This window comes from Tachyglossus aculeatus, chromosome 8 (genome assembly GCF_015852505.1).
Source record: "Tachyglossus aculeatus isolate mTacAcu1 chromosome 8, mTacAcu1.pri, whole genome shotgun sequence".
In the NCBI taxonomy this organism is placed as follows: domain Eukaryota; kingdom Metazoa; phylum Chordata; class Mammalia; order Monotremata; family Tachyglossidae; genus Tachyglossus; species Tachyglossus aculeatus.
Window position 1 is genome coordinate 23,456,969 of NC_052073.1, and position 10,147 is coordinate 23,467,115.

Sequence of the window (10,147 nt, forward strand, 5' to 3'; positions counted from 1 at the left end):
AGGTCGCGGGGGGGGTCAAAGGTCAGCGCGCGCCGCTCCCCTCTCGCCCCGCCGGCCCACGGAGCAGCGGGCGAGGCCGGCGTGCTGCGTCACCGCGGCTCGGCCAATCAGGAGCGCGGGGGGGCGGTCACGTGACGGAGCCCCTCCCTTTCACCTCCCCCCGCACGTGACGAGGGAGACGGGGCGCGGAGCCCCGAGGACGGCGGGCGGCGGGGGACGAACTTAAACGGATCGCGAAGCTGATCATAATACGACTACTACTAGTCATTCATTCAATCGTATTTATTGAGCGCTTACTGTGTGCAGAGCACCGTACTAAGCGCTTGGGAAGTCCAAGTTGGCAACATACAGAGACGGTCCCTACCCAACTCATTCATTCATTCAATCGTATTTATTGAGCGCTTACTGTGTGCAGAGCACTGTGCTAAGCGCTTGGGAAGTCCAAGTTGGCAACATACAGAGACGGTCCCTACCCAGCTCATTCATTCATTCATTCAATCGTATTTATTGAGCGCTTACTGTGTGCAGAGCACTGGACTAAGCGCTTGGGAAGCACAAGTTGGCAACATATCATCATCATCAATCGTATTTATTGAGCGCTTACTGTGTGCAGAGCACTGTGCTAAGCGCTTGGGAAGTCCAAGTTGGCAACATACAGAGACGGTCCCTACCCAGCTCATTCACTCATTCATTCAATCGTATTTATTGAGCGCTTACTGTGTGCAGAACGCTGTACTAAGCGCTTGGGAAGCACAAGTTGGCAACATATCATCATCATCAATCGTATTTATTGAGCGCTTACTGTGTGCAGAGCACTGGACTAAGCGCTTGGGAAATCCAAGTTGGCAACATATAGAGACGGTCCCGACCCAGCTCATTCATTCATTCATTCAATTGTATTTATTGAGCGCTTACTGTGTGCAGAGCACTGGACTAAGCGCTTGGGAAGCACAAGTTGGCAACATATCATCATCATCAATCGTATTTATTGAGCGCTTACTGTGTGCAGAGCACTGTGCTAAGCGCTTGGGAAGTCCAAGTTGGCAACATACAGAGACGGTCCCTACCCAGCTCATTCATTCATTCATTCAATCGTATTTATTGAGCGCTTACTGTGTGCAGAGCACTGGACTAAGCGCTTGGGAAGTACAAGTTGGCAACATATCATCATCATCAATCGTATTTATTGAGCGCTTACTGTGTGCAGAGCACTGGACTAAGCGCTTGGGAAGTCCAAGTTGGCAACATATCATCATCATCAATCGTATTTATTGAGCGCTTACTGTGTGCAGAGCACTGTACTAAGCGCTTGGGAAATCCAAGTTGGCAACATATAGAGACGGTCCCTACCCAGCTCATTCATTCATTCATTCAATCGTATTTATTGAGCGCTTACTGTGTGCAGAGCACTGTGCTAAGCGCTTGGGAAGTACAAGTTGGCAACATATCATCATCATCAATCGTATTTATTGAGCGCTTACTGTGTGCAGAGCACTGGACTAAGCGCTTGGGAAGTACAAGTTGGCAACATATCATCATCATCAATCGTATTTATTGAGCGCTTACTGTGTGCAGAGCACTGGACTAAGCGCTTGGGAAGTACAAGTTGGCAACATATCATCATCATCAATCGTATTTATTGAGCGCTTACTGTGTGCAGAGCACTGGACTAAGCGCTTCGGAAGTACAAGTTGGCAACATATCATCATCAATCGTATTTATTGAGCGCTTACTGTGTGCAGAGCACTGTACTAGGCGCTTGGGAAGTACAAGTGGGCAACATACAGAGACGGTCCCTACCCAACAGTGGGCTCACAGTCTAGAAGGGGGAGACAGAGAACAAAAATCGTCTTTATTGAGCGCTCACTGTGTGCAGAGCACCGTACCAAGCGCTTCGGAAGTCCAAGTTGGCAACATACAGAGACGGTCCCTACCCTACTCATTCATTCAATCGTCTTTTTTGAGCGCTCACTGTGTGCAGAGCACTGTACTAAGCGCTTGGGAAGTCCAAGTTGGCAACATACAGAGACAGTCCCTACCCAACTCATTCATTCAATCGTCTTTATTGAGCGCTCACTGTGTGCAGAGCACCGTACTAAGAGCTTGGGAAGTCCAAGTTGGCAACATAGAGAGACGGTCCCTACCCAACAGTGGGCTCACAGTCTAGAAGATAATAATACGATTCATTCATTCAATCGTCTTTATTGAGCTCTCACTGTATGCAGACCACCGTACTAAGCGCTTGGGAAGTACAAGTTGGCAACATAAAGAGACAGTCCCTACCCAACAGTGGGCTCACAGTCTAGAAGATAATAATACGGTTCATTCATTCAATCGCATTTATTGAGCGTTTACTTTCATTCATTCATTCATTCATTCATTCAATCAATCGTATTTATTGAGCGCTCACTGTGTGCAGAGCACTGTACTAAACGCTTGGGAAGTCCAAGTTGACAACATAGAGAGACGGTCCCTACCCAACAGTGGGCTCACAGTCTAGAAGATAATAATACTATTCATTCATTCAATCGTATTTATTGAGCGCTTACTGTGTGCAGAGCACTGTACTGAGCGCTTGGGAAGTACAAGTTGGCAACATATAGAGACGGTCTCTACCCAACAGTGGGCTCGCAGTCTAGAAGGGGGAGACAGACAACAAAACAAAACATATTAACAAAATAAAATAAATAGAATAAATATGTACAAATAAAATAAATTAAATAGAGTAATAAATCCGTACAAACATATATAGATATATACCTGTATATATATGTATGTATATATATATACCTGTATATATATACAGGTGCTGTGGGGAGGGGAAGGAGGGAGCTCAGTCTGGGAAGGCCTCCTGGAGGAGGCCTGAGCATTAGCTCTCAGTACAGTGCTCTGCACACAGTAAGCGCTCAATAAATACGATTGAGTGAATGAATTTATTCGTTCGTTCGTTCATTCATTCACTCAACTGTTAATCGGTTCATTCATTCATTCATCATTAGTGCGCAGTACAGTGCTCTGCACACAGTAAGTGCTCAATAAATACAATTAAATTCATTCAATTGTTCATTCACTCATTCATTCAATTGTTCATTCGTTCATCCATTCATTTGTTCGTTCATTCATTCATTCATTAGCGCTCAGTACAGTGCTCTGCACACAGTAAGCGCTCAATAAATACTAGTGAGCGAATGAATTTATTCGTTCGTTCGTTCATTCATTCACTCAATTGCTCATTAGTTCGTTCATTCATTCATTAGCGCTCAGTACAGCGCTCTGCACACAGTAAGCACTCAATAAATACAACTGAATGAATGAATTCGTTCATTCATTCGTTCGTTCACTCATTCATTCCATTGTTCATTCGTTCATTCATTCAATTGTTCATTCGTTCATCCATTCATTTGTTCGTTCATTCATTCATTCATTAGCGCTCAGTACAGTGCTCTGCACACAGTAAGCGCTCAAAAAATACGATTGAATGAATGAATGAATGCGTTTGTTCATTCATTCAATTGTTCATTAGTTCATTCATTCGTTCATTCGTTCGCTCGTGCATTCATTCATTCGTTCATTCATTCATTCAATTGTTCATCATCATCATCAATCGTATTTATTGAGCGCTTACTGCGTGCAGAGCACTGTACTAAGCGCTTGGGAAGTACAAATTGGCAACATAGAGGGACAGTCCCTACCCAACAGTGGGCTCACAGTCTAAAAGGAGGAGACAGAGAACAAAACCAAACGTACTAACAAAATAAAATAAATAGAATAGATAGGTACAAGTAAAATAAATAAATAAATGGAGTAATAAATCTGTACGAACACATATATATATTATATACTATATATATTATATAAAATTCATTCGTTCATTTGTTCATTCATTCACTCATTCATTCATTCGTTTGCTCGTTCATTCCTTCAGTCATATTTATTGAGCGCTTACTGTGTTCAGAGCACTGTACTAAGCGCTTGGGAAGTCCAAGTTGGCAACATCTAGAGACGGTCCCTACCCAACAGTGGGCTCACAGTCTACTGCTGTGTGGCCTTAGGCAAGTCATTTTAACTTCTCTATGCCTCAGTTACCTCATCTGTAAAATGGGGATTAAGACGGCGGCGAGTCCTATGTGTGACAGGGATTGTGTTCAACCCGATTATCTTATAATAATAATAATAATAATAATAATAATAATGTTGGTATTTGTTAAGCGCTTACTATGTGCCAAGCACTGTTCCAAGCGCTGGGGTAGATACAAGGTAATCAGGTTGTCCCACGTGGGGCTCACAGGCTTATCTTGTATCTACTTTAGTGCTTAGTACAGTGCCTGAAATATAGAGGGATTGCGTTCAACCCGATTATCTTATATCTACTTTGGTGCTTAGTACAGTGCCTGAAATATAGTAAGCGCTTAACAAATAGCATCCATTTTTTTAATAAAAAGCGCACAGGAACTGAGGTCACCAGATGGGGCCCTGATTCACACAGTTGAGTTTTGCGTGGCCTGGCCTGTCGGTCAGTGCGCAGAGCACTGTACTAAGCGCTCCCTACCAATATACTAGATGCATCCCCTGCCCACAGTGAGCTGATAGCCTAGACGGACATTGACATAAAATTACAGATATGTACATTAGTGCTGTGGGGCTGGGAGGGGGGATGGATGAAAGTCAGGGCGATGCGGAAGGGGTTGGGAGAAGAGGAACGGAGGATTTAGTGAGGGAAGCCCTCTTGGAGAAGATGGGCCCAAACAGCGCGTGGCACATGGTGGGCGCTTAACAAATACCATATCATCATCATCAATCGTATTTATTGAGCGCTTACTACGTGCAGAGCACTGTACTAAGCGCTTGGGAAGTACAAACTGGCAACACATAGAGACAGTCCCTACCCAACAGTGGGCTCACAGTCTAAAAGGGGGAGACAGAGAACAGAACCAAACATACCAACAAAATAAAACAAATAGGATAGATATGTACAAGTAAAATAAATAAATAAATAGAGTAATAAATATGTACAACCATATATACAGGTGCTGTGGGGAAGGGAAGGAGGTAAGATGGGGGGATGGAGAGGGGGACGAGGGGGAGAGGAAGGAAGGGGCTCAGTCTGGGAGCCCCTCATCGTTATTAGATACTAACCATCATCGTTATTAGAAAGGATTTGAAGGAGGGGAGAGTAACGGCGGGATACGAAGCGGGAAGTCATCCCAGCCCAGAGGCAGGGCGTGGAGGAGAGTTATGGACGCTGTGTGACCTTGGGCGAGTCACTTAACTTCTCTGCGCCTCAGTTCCCTCATCTGTAAAATGGGAATTAAGACTGTGACAACCTGATCAGCTTGTATCCCCCCCCCCGCCCCCGCCAGCGCTTAGAACGGTGCTCCGCACCTAGTAAGCGTTTAACAAATGCCAACATCGTCATTATTATTATTAGACGGTAGAGATAGATGAAACTGAGGCACAGTGAGGAGGAGGTCGGCGTGAGAGGAGTGACGGCTGCGAGCTGGCGAGGCCTCCTCCAGGAGGCCTTCCCAGGCTGAGCCCCTTCCTTCCTCTCCCCCTCGTCCCCCCTCCATCCCCCCCATCTTACCTCCTTCCCTTCCCCACAGCACCTGTATATATGTAGATATGTTTGTACATATTTATTACTCTATTTTACTTGTACACATCTATTCTATTTATTTTATTTTGTTAGTATGTTTGGTTTTGTTCTCTGTCTCCCCCTTTTCGACTGTAAGCCCACTGTTGGGTAGGGACTGTCTCTATACGTTGCCAACTTGGACTTCCCAAGCGCTTAGTACAGTGCTCTGCACACAGTAAGCGCTCAATAAATACGATCGATGATGATGATGATGATGTGAGGTGGGAGGGGGCAAGGTGACTGAGTACCTTAAAGCTGAGGGTGAGGAGTTTCTGTTTGACGTGGAGGTGGATGGGCGACCGCCGGAGATTCAATCAATCAATCAATCGTATTTATTGAGCGCTTACTATGTGCAGAGCACAGATTCCTGAGGAGGGGGGAAACGTGGACTGAACGTTTTTATAGAAAAAGGATCCCGGCAGCAGAGCGAAGAATGGACTGGAGTGGGGAGGGACGGGAGGCAAGGAGGTCAACTGGGAGGCCAAACCAAACCAAAACCAAACATACTAAAAAAATAAAATAAATAGAATAGATATGTACAAGTAAAATAAATAGAGTAATAAATACGTACAAACATATATACATATATACAGGTACTCTCCCAAGCTCTCAGTACAGTGCTCTGCACTCAAGAAGTGCTCAATCAGTACGATTGACTTACAGGAGCTCAAGTATTTGGGAAAGAGCCCATTTTTTTATGGTATTTAAGCACTTAGTAAGTGCCTGGTCTTGTACTAAGCATTGGGGTGGTTACAGGCTAATCAGGTTGGACCCAGTCTTTTAGACTGTGAGCCCACTGTTGGGTAGGGACTGTCTCTATGTGATGCCAATTTGTACTTCCCAAGCGCTTAGTACAGTGCTCTGCACATAGTAGGCGCTCAATAAATACGATTGATTGATTGATTGATTGATTGACCCAGTCCATGTCGAAACGGAGTTCACAGTCTTGATCTCCAGTTTACAGATGAGGCATCAGGCCCAGAGGAAGTGAAGTGACTGGCTCAGGGTCACACGGCAGGAGAAGATAAGCTCTTGAATTCACGTGTTGCCTGTCTCCCCCTTCTAGACTGTGAGCCTGCTGTTGGGTAGGGACCGTCTCTACGCATTGCCGACTTGTACTTCCCAGGCGCTTAGTGCAGTGCTCTGCACGCAGTAAGCGCTCAATAAATACGAATGAATGAACGGATGAGTCCCCGCGTTGCCTGCTTTTGTCAGGGAAGGAAAGGTGTTGGATTCCTCTGGACCGAAGGTGGGGAGAGGAACTGTGGGATATGAAGAAGGAAGGCGTCCCAGCCCAGAGGCAGGACGTGGAGGAGAGGTATGGACCTAGGAAAGGTGTTGGATTCTTCTAGACTGTAAGCCCGTTGTGGGCCGGAAATGTCTGTTATATTGTTGTATTGGATCAATCAATCAATCGTATTTATTGAGCGCTTACTGTGTGCAGAGCACTGTACTAAGCACTTGGGAAGTCCAAGGTGGCAACATATAGAGACAGTCCCTACCCAACAGTGGGCTCACAGTCTAAAAGGGGGAGACAGAGAACGAAACCAAACATCCTAACAAAATAAAATAAATAGAATAGATATGTACAAGTAAAATAAATAAATAGAGTAATAAATATGTACAAACATATATACATATATACAGGTACTCTCCCAAGCGCTCAGTACAGTGCTCTGCGCTCAATAAGTGCTCAATCAGTACGACTGACTTACAGGAGCTCAAGTATTTGGGAAAGAGCCCGTTTTTTTATGGAATTTAAGCACTTAGTAAGCGCCTGGTATTGTACTAAGCACTGGGGTGGTTACAGGCTAATCAGTTTGGACCCAGTCCATGTCGAAACGGAGTTCACGGTCTTGATCTCCATTTTACAGATGAGGCATCAGGCCCAGAGGAAGTGAAGTGACTGGCTCAGGGTCACACGGCAGACAGGTGGTGAAGCCGGGGTTACAAACCCAGATCCCGCTGACACACAGCCCCGTGGTCTTTCTGCTACTGTAATTGGTAATGGGTTGCATCAACCTGTACTTCCCAAGCGCTTAGTACAGTGCTCTGCACACAGTAAGCGCTCAGTAAATACGATTGAATGAATGAATGAATGGTAGCAGTTTGGATGGTCTGCAGAAGTCACTGCTCCTGATCCTGTGGGTTTAATAATAATAATAATAATGATGATTATGGCATTTATTAAGCGCTTACTATGTGCAAAGCACTGTTCTAAGCACTGGGGGGGAGTACAAGGTGATCAGGTTGGACCACGTGGGGCTCACAGTCCATTTTACAGATGAGGTGGAGTGGGGCTGGCACACAGGTCGACCCTCCTGGCCTCTCCCACTCTCCCATTTCAGACCAAGGGGAGCTGAAGTCCTACGGGTTGGGAAAAAGCCTGGGATGAACTCAAAGGGGATATATCCCTCACATCTCCGGCACTTGCCCTGGGGTTCTTGGACATGGGAAATTGTTTTTTGCTTGTTTTTTTAAAATGTTTTTTATTAATAGTATTTCTTAAGCCCTTACTATGTGCCAGGCACTGTAATAATAATAATAATAATGATGGCATTTATTAAGCGCTTACCATGTGCAAAGCACTGTTCTAAGCGCTGGGGAATTTACAAGGTGATCAGGCTGTCCCACGTGGGGCTCACAGTCTTAATCCCCATTTTCCAGAGGAGGTAACTGAGGCCCAGAGAAGTGAAGTGACTTGCCCAGAGTCACACAGCTGACAAGTGGCAGAGCTGGGATTTGAACCCATGACCTCTGACTGCAAAGCCCGGGCTCTTTCCACTGAGCCACGCTGCTTCCCTGTACTAAACGCTGGTGTAGAGACTTGACACCTGTCCACATGTTTTGTTTTGTTGTCTGTCTCTCCCTTCTAGACTGTGAGCCCGTTGTTGGGTAGGGACCGTCTCTATCCGTTGCCGACTTGTACTGCCCAAGCGCTTAGTACAATGCTCTGCACACAGTAAGCGCTCAATAAATACGATTGAATGAATGAATGAATACAAGCTGTACAGTTTTGACTGTGGGGCTCACAGTCTTCATCCCCATGTTGCAGATGAGGGGACTGAGGCACGGAGAACTGAATCGACTTGCCCAAGATCACGGAGCAGACAAATGGCGGAGCTGGGATTAGAATCCAGGTCTTCTGATTCCCAGGTCTGTGCTCTTTCCACTAGGCCATGCTGCTTCTAATCAATCAATCAATCAATCAATCGTATTTATTGAGCGCTTACGGGGTGCAGAGCACTGTACTAAGCTCTTGGGAAGTACAAGATGGCAACATAGAGAGACAGTCCCTACCCAACAGTGGGCTCACAGTCTAAAAGGGGGAGACAGAGAACAAAACCAAACATACTGACAAAATAAAATAAATAGAATAGATATGTACAAGTAAAATAAGTAAATAAATAGAGTAATAAATATGTACAGACGTACCCTGGACTACTGAGAATCCCAGAAGGCCTGAGGGGGCAACTGCATAGTAATACCCTGCTGGGAGGGAGGCTATTTGGAATCCAGACCTGTCTGGACACTACGCTTTTAGGCCACGGTCAGGCTTGGATGGAGCTCTTTGGCCATGAATCAATCAATCGTATTTATTGAGCGCTTACTGTGTGCAGAGCACTGCACTAAGCGCTTGGGAAGTACAAGTTGGCAACATATAGAGACAGTCCCTACCCAACAGTGGGCTCACGGTCTAAATGGCTCCCTTACAGCTCAGTGAGTCGGAAGCAGCGTGGTTTAATGGATAGAGCCAGAGCCTGGGAATCAGGAGGACCTGGATTCTAATCCCGGCTCCACCGCTTGTCTGCTGTGGGACCCTGGGCAAGTCACTTCACGTCTCTGCGGTTCAGTTACCTCGTATGTAAAATGGGAATTAAGACAGTGAGCCCCACGTGGGACATGGACTGAGTCCCAACTGATGGTCTTATGTCTACCCCAGCATTTAGTACAATGCCTGGCACATAGTAAGTGCTTAATAAATACCATTTTTTTTTTTAAAAGCTGTTGCTTCTTGGGCCAGAGGTTCCCATTTAAGGGGAGACCCCCCCCTGGGAGAGCCCAACCATCCAGGCTTCAATGGTCATCCCTGGGAATGGGAGGCGGGAATGTGGGCTGCCTTTAGGGAGGGTGTAGAAGGCCTTTCAATCATTCAATTCAATTGTATTTATTGAGCCCTTACTGTGTGCAGAGCACTCTCAGTGCTTGGGAGAGCACAACAAAAAACAGACAGATTCCCTGCCCACAATGAGCTTTAAGTCTAGACGGGGGTGGGGAGGGGGACAGACATTAATATTAAAAAATTTACGGACAAGTACATAAGTGCTGTGGGGCTGGGAGGGGGAAGAACAAGGGAGCAAGTCAGGGCGATGCAGAAGGGAGTGGGAGAAGAGGAAAGGGGGGGCTTAGTCAGGGAAGACCTCCTGGAGGAGATGTGCCTTCAATAAGGATTTGAAGTGGGGGAGAGTAACTATCTGTCAGCGTGGCTGAGTGGAAGGAGCCCGGGCTTGG